The sequence below is a fragment of the Molothrus aeneus genome, chromosome 20 (assembly GCF_037042795.1).
Source record: "Molothrus aeneus isolate 106 chromosome 20, BPBGC_Maene_1.0, whole genome shotgun sequence".
NCBI lineage: Eukaryota > Metazoa > Chordata > Aves > Passeriformes > Icteridae > Molothrus > Molothrus aeneus.
In genome coordinates, this window is record NC_089665.1 from 9831660 (window position 1) to 9838606 (window position 6947).

A 6947-nucleotide genomic window follows, 5' to 3' on the forward strand; every position below is an offset into this window, starting at 1 on the left:
AACCCTGAGCTGGGAGGGGAGGAAGGGACAGGTAAAAACCCACTCAGAATGAGGGTCAGAAGGGTTGTGATGTGCACAGGGGTTTGTACGTGGTTTATACACATCCACATAGTTTTCTTTGTTGTTTTTTTTGTGTGTGTGATTAATCTTTTAACTTCTGGAGAAAACTCCTGGAAGGGCCCTGAGGTGTGCAAAGAGCAGGGGAGTTGTTGGGGTTTGTGGGCAGGGGCAGTTTTGGTGGCCAGGCTGTGGACGAGCAGGGGACACACGTGATGACAAAGACAATCCCACCCCGTTCACACCCCGCACTGCTGATTTATTTGTTGTCACCTTCCTGGGAGTCTGTGTGGCAAAGCCCCAGCACTGAGGTGCTGCTTGGGAAGGGCTGGCAGACCTTGCCAGAGGAGCACCTGCTTTTGGGGGCAGCACTGGGTTCTGTGTCCTAACAGCAAAGCTCTGGGAGTGCCTGAAGTGCAGGAAAAATGCTCCCAGGACAGGGAGGAGCTCATGGCTTCATCCCTGAATTCCACCCTCACTGGGCAGAGCACAGCACCCAGGACAGGTCCCACCACAGCCCCTTGGACAGGAGTGTTGCTTTTACACCACAGAGTCTCAGAGTTGCAGTGGCTGACAAAGTAACCCAGATATAATTTTCCTTTGTGTCAGTTCTAGCCACTAAAATTAGTATTAAGAGACACAGAAAGCTCAGTGGAGTTTTCCCAGTTTATCCTGCGGCTAATCTTTTTATATCTCTTTTTTTTCCCCCTTCTTTAAAATCAGGGGGAGGGGAAGCCCTTTCATTCCCTGCAGCTGGCATGTCTAAACTCCTAACATATGTGCTTCTTATCCAACATACAGTAGCTTAGGACTTTTCAAAAACACAGAACCCCTGAATCCAATAAAATTGCAAATTTCACTGTATTTCACAATATCCTAAATAAACATGAACAGCGTGCATTTCTCTTTCTGGCATCAAATATTAATCTGTCCGTGGTCGGAAATGTGCTTTCCATCTTGTGTGCGCTCACATTGGGTAAACACTTGGGAGATTGCTATTCCAGACCTTTCATTCTCTCCTAGAGTCAAGAGCATGACAAATTTTTCTCCTAATTACACCTGCCACTGTTTGCCTTCTAATACTGTAAATCCTCCATCACATAGTTTTTCAGATTCAGGATTAGGTTCCTTCTCTGTCATACAAATGACTGGAGGTGCAGTGTGCAGTTAGCAATGCACATTAGGGAATGTTTAGGGTGGGTTGTCTCTTTTCCCTAAGTGAGGGATCTGTGTGAACAGAGCATGTTTGGTGTGTGGTGTTGAACCAGGACTCTGGGCTGGTTTTTCTGGATGTTTGGAACCAGCAGAGCCCCCTCCCTCTGTCTGAGAGCACAGCCCTGTGCTTGGCTCTGCTTTCTGCTTTATTTGGCTTTGGCTGACGCTGGAAATCACATCATTCCCCTGGTCTCCAAGAGGTGCCTGGTCTCTCTCTGGCTGCAGGGAGGAGGTTTAGCAGCAGGATGTCAGCAAACAGAAATGAAGTGGTGCTGGGGGTGGCAGAGGGTCCTGCCAGCGGGGGCTGCCCCAGGCCAGGCTGGACAGGGCTTGGAGCAGCCTGGGACAGTGGAAGGTGTCCCTGCCATGGCAGGGGTGGCACTGGGTGGGCTTTGTGGTCCCGTCCAAGGCCAGCCATGCTGGGATCCTGTGATCCCAGGGCTGTGTTTCTGGAGCTGTGCTGTGTTTGCTCCGCTTCGCTCGGGCTGTGGAAGTGAAGGCAGCACAGGGCAGGCAGTGGGAACGTGCAGAGGCAGAGAGCAGCAGGGGCACAGGAAGCCCAGGCTGCCCTTCCCTGGATCCCTGCTCCACTTTGCAGCTGGCAGAGGGATGGGGGCAGCAGTGCCTGCTGGATCTCTCTGCTCTGCTCTATGTTTAAGTGAAAGCCTCTTGGGCAAAGAGGCCGTTTCAGTTTGCTGCTGCAAACCCTCCATTACTGCCTTGCAGCAGGGGGGCCCAGAAATTGGGCCAGCTCTGAGCTAATTGAGAGTTAATACACAAATGATGAGCTGGGAGAGACCAGTGCTGGTGATACAGGGAAGGACATGCAGTGAGGAAGAACTGCAGCAGAGATGGCCACGGTGCCTGTGCTCCAAGTGGGCGTGGGAAGAGTTTGCACATGGCTTTGGGATGAGTGGGAGTCCCAAAAGCAGCGTGTGGGTGACACAGAGTGACCCAGGGACAGGGTGACACACACTGATCCTGCCCCAAGGGTAAATGAATCTTTCAGGGTGCAGCTCCAAGAAAATTCATATTTTTGCAGTATTTTTGGGGTGTGGGAGCCTTGCTGTGCCGGCACTCGGGGTCCCAGTGCAGGGAATAAATCGAGGACTTGAGCCTGGACAGAGGGAGTGAGACAATTCCTTGATTCCCAAGTAAATCAGCTGAGCTCTGTGTGGATGGAGGGAGCAGGATCTCCCTTCCTTCCTCTCAGCACTTGTTTTGCCCACTGCCAAGGAGGCAATAACTCCTTCCCTACTAGCAGGCTTCCAAAAGTTACATATTTTTATTGGCAACCTGGGCAGAAGGGAGGAATTAGGTTCATGATAAATCAGTCTCAATTTTCAAAATGAAAGTGACAAAATTGCCCTCTGCCTGATCTGTTTCACAAGACAGTTTGGCTATTTTGGATTCTCTTTTTTCTTTGAGAAGTGAGGAGATTGAGTAAATTAACTCTACTTTGTTTGAAAAATTCTTGCTCCCCGGAAAACCTTTTCATTTTTTCATTATATAGAATCCAGTCTTTCTTCTGGCTGTATCCCCTTCAGGACAGCCCCTTGAAGGCAGCCTGTGGAATGAGCACCTCCAGTTTGGATGGGGCACTCAACACACAGGATTTAGGGCACAAATATTGGATCATTCCTGCACCCCAGCGCAGCTATGAGAAAATTACTTTTGTAGTGCAATTAAACCTGAATATAAAATCAAAATCCCAAAGTGCCAGAGTGACCCTGATGTGGATCAGTCCTTTGTAAAGCTGCCATAACCTCAGCCATGGGCCCACTGATGGAGAGGTGCCTGTGCCACTGCAAAACCCACCCTGCTCTGCTTGGGATTCCTTCCAGTCCTTCAGGGGAAACAGCAGCTGCTGCCACCACGGTGCCATTTGTGCCTGGCACCGTTCCCAGGGGTGGAAGGGGTTTTGCCATCCCAGCACCATTCCTAGGGCTGGAAGGGGTTTTGCCATCCCAGCACCATTCCTAGGGCTGGAAGGGGTTTTGCCATCCCAGCCCATTTCCAGGGCTGGAAGGGGTTTTGCCATCCCAGCCCATTTCCAGGGCTGGAAGGGGTTTTGCCATCCCAGCCCATTTCCAGGGCTGGAAGGGGTTTTGCCATCCCAGCCCATTTCCAGGGCTGGAAGGGGTTTTGCCATCCCAGCACCGTTCCCAGGGCTGGAAGGGGTTTTGCCATCCCAGCACCATTCCCAGGGCTGGAAGGGGTTTTGCCATCCCAGCCCATTTCCAGGGCTGGAAGGGGCCGGCCGGGCAGAGCCGCGGTGATTTACAGCAAACGGGAGGGGTTGTGGCTGTGACCTGGTTGTGACCCCAGCGGAGAGCGAGGCAACGTTTGGGTGCAACACAAACAAAAGGTTAAATGCTCCGGTTCCCTGCTCAGACAGAGCCAATCATTCTGAAGGGTCCGTGCCCCCCCTTTAATTGGTTCTTTATTCCATGTAATATTTCTTTCTCCTGCTCGTGCTCTTGTCCACGCAACCTCTCCCACTCGCCCTCCTTAAAACGCCTCCTTAAAGCAGCGACTTTAACAGGGAGCCCAGCCCTTTCCGAGCCTCTTTCCTGCGGGCTGGGTGACATCTCCATCACTCGTGGCGCCTTTCACGAGCTCCATCTCCCGAGGCTTCCAGCGTTCACTTCCAGGCCTCTTGCCCTATTTTTCCGTGGGTGTAGGACGCGGTGTCTGGCGCGGGGCTGTGCCTTGGCAGAGCGGGGACAGCCGAGGAGGCGGCCCTGGCTGCTCGCAGCGCGCTCAGAGCGCCAGGGAGGCACGGACAATATGCTGCGGATCAGCAGCGCAGGGAGCGCGCGTGTGTGCGTGCGCCAGGGAGCCGCCAGAGCATCCCTGGCTTTGTCTCCTGCCCGCAGCGGGGAGAGGAGAGGCAGAGCTGCAGGCACCTCCCAGCCCGCCTGCTGCCCCTCTCCTCCTGCCCTTCCCCATCAAAGCTGTCTGTGGGAAAGCTTCCAGAAAAAGTTACCTTCTCACTGTGCCTGCTCTTGCATCATCGCCCCGCTGTGGGGTTTTTGAAAGCGTGTAGGGTAAAGGTAAAGTGGAAGCGTTCAAGGTTTGTCTGGCAGAGAAGGATGCCAGAAATCCTAAGGCAGATGGCTCAGCTCCCAGGCCTGTGGCTAACCCTAGGAAAGGGTTAAAATATCCAGCATTTAACTCGGCAGACACAGCTCTGCGTGTCACACATCCCTCCCTGCAGCTGATCAACTGGCTCTCAGGCAGGTTGGTGACATGCCCGAGATCAGACAGGGAATTTGAGGGGTTTATGCTAAACAGGACCAGCTGTGCTGATCCAAACTGGCTCCGTGTGACCAAACTTCCCCCGTTCTGCAGAGCTGGGAAAGCAAACCACAAGGAAAAGCCAGGTGTCCTCCCTTGGAGTGGTGTTGGCTGCTCCCTCTGATGAATGAGCGCGGGACGTAAACGTTGAACTTTGATTAATTCCCAGTGTCCAAAGCCCGCTAGAACTTGGCCATTTGGCCTCATTGAAAGCGGCACTCAGATGTCACCGTGATAGGGAAAGCAGAAAGCACCTCCAGCAGCAGCCGTGGCTGTAAAACATCGGGAGGAGGAGGTGACAGCCCGGAGTCCCCTGGCTGCCCATCCCCGCAGGGCCGTGCGCCTAAACCCCTGCGGCGTGAGCGGCCCCGCAGCACTGCCCTGATGAATGGAGCCAGAGGAGCCCAGGCACTCCATAAAAACTGTTTGCCTTCATTTGAGCCACGGAATTGGAGTTTATGAAGTCGTTGTTGAAGATAGAAAGGAGCTGCTGCAATAAGTTCAGAGTGGTTTAGGAAACTGTCGTCCCTATCCCAGCAAGGGGGGTTTTCTCACCTCGGAGCACTTCTGTTTTCCTGGGGGTTGTTTATGGTTTTGGGCTCAGGCTTGACCTGAAGCATTGGCAATGCTAATGACATTTCAAAGGAGCATCGTGGATTTATGATCCTGTCATTTCATTCAGAGGTTTCCAAATGCCAGATCAGACATTAATTTCGGTTATTTGCTGGTGAGCAGGTCAGCAGGATCCTTGGAACGTGCTGACAGCCAGGGAAGGGATGCCCAGGCTCCTGTGCCTTGGTCCATGCTGCCAGGGTGCTCAGATATTGAATTTGGTACAGAGGGCCCTACACACTTTACCCCCTGTCCTATACCAAGCTCCAGAAGCCAACACTGAATCAAACATGAGAGGGGAAAACCTCAGTCTCCTCCCAGTTTGTCCCCTTCAGACCATCTGACAGTGCTCTGGTAGAAGTGAGGAGTTGGATTTGCCTGCTCAGAGCTGAGGGTTACCACCTTCCCCAGCACAGAGCCATTGCAATTCCCCAGGTGAATATTCCAGATAGATGCACATATGTACAGAGCTTTTCAGAATATTGTAATTATATTTATCTCCCTGCTCTTGCTTGTAATTTGTTGTTGTTGTTGTTGTGGTGGTGGTGGTGGAAGATTAAAGCCAGTGTTTTACAATCCAGGCTGCTCCTCTCCATCCCCTTGCAGCAAACTGGCAAGATGTTGTCACTCGTGTCACTCACATTTGTCAGTCTGAGGGTGTTGCCCTGCCTACAGCAGCAGCAGCCTCTCCCTGCAGTAAATTAACACTGAGGCATCTCTGAGCTCCCTCCCAGGGACCCTTGGCCACCGCCTGGGCTCCAGCTGCTGCTGCAGAGCTTCCCCTGGAGCCCCAGCCCCCTGGGCAGCCTCAGGAGCACCCCACCAGTGCTTACTGGGGGCCAGGGTCCTTCTGGAGAGAGGGCAGGAAATAATTGCACTTCTAAAATAAGCACTCACTCGCTCATGGTGTTAATGAGTGAATGGGATTTAATTAGTTTGGTCCAGCAAGTGGGTCACTGGTTTCCTCAGCCAGGGAAAGGTGTTGTGGATGGGGAGCACAGCAGAGGGTGCTGCCCCTTAAATAAGCATTTCTGATTTCATGCAGAGAGTTTGCAGGGCTTTTGGCTGACTTTAGAAACCACTGAAGGCATTTGGCTGCTGCACCTTCCAAGACACCAGGTCAGAAACTCAGGCCAGTGTGGGGTGTGTGTCTGCCAGCCAGATTCTGCACCCCAAAGCATGGATGGTTTTAGCTTGTGGGAAAACAAAATCCCCCTCTCTAGAGCCCCATTGCAAAGTAATAAACCACTCACTCCTCCCAGCCCTGCTGGCTGTGGGCAGAGTTAATGCAGCCACAACTGCTCTTCCCAGGATCCCACATGGAACCCAGGGACCAAGGGATGCAGCTCCTGAAATCTCCTCAGCTGAGATTTCTCACTCCTGCCCCGTGTTTCTGACTCGAGCTGGTTTGTACCCACCACCTTTTATTTAAACATAGGAGGTTTTTTTAAATTTAAATTAGATCTCGGAAAATAGATATTGTGCACCTTTGTGTTGGTAAGAAAAAGAAGTGGTGTCATTCATGTCAGATAATTGGTGGTTTTAGCTCTCTGCAGAATAAATTACAGCAGTCATATAATGGCCTTTCATCCAATCACTTCTCTACTCCAGATCTAGACTTGAAATGAGGTTTGTTGAAAACATCATTTCAGGGATTATTGACCACAGCAAAACCTTGTTGTACATGTTCTTTGTATGTATTGAAAATGCACGAGTTAAAAAGGTAATAGTTGGTGCTTTGCCAGTGAATTGGAAGCTGCTCC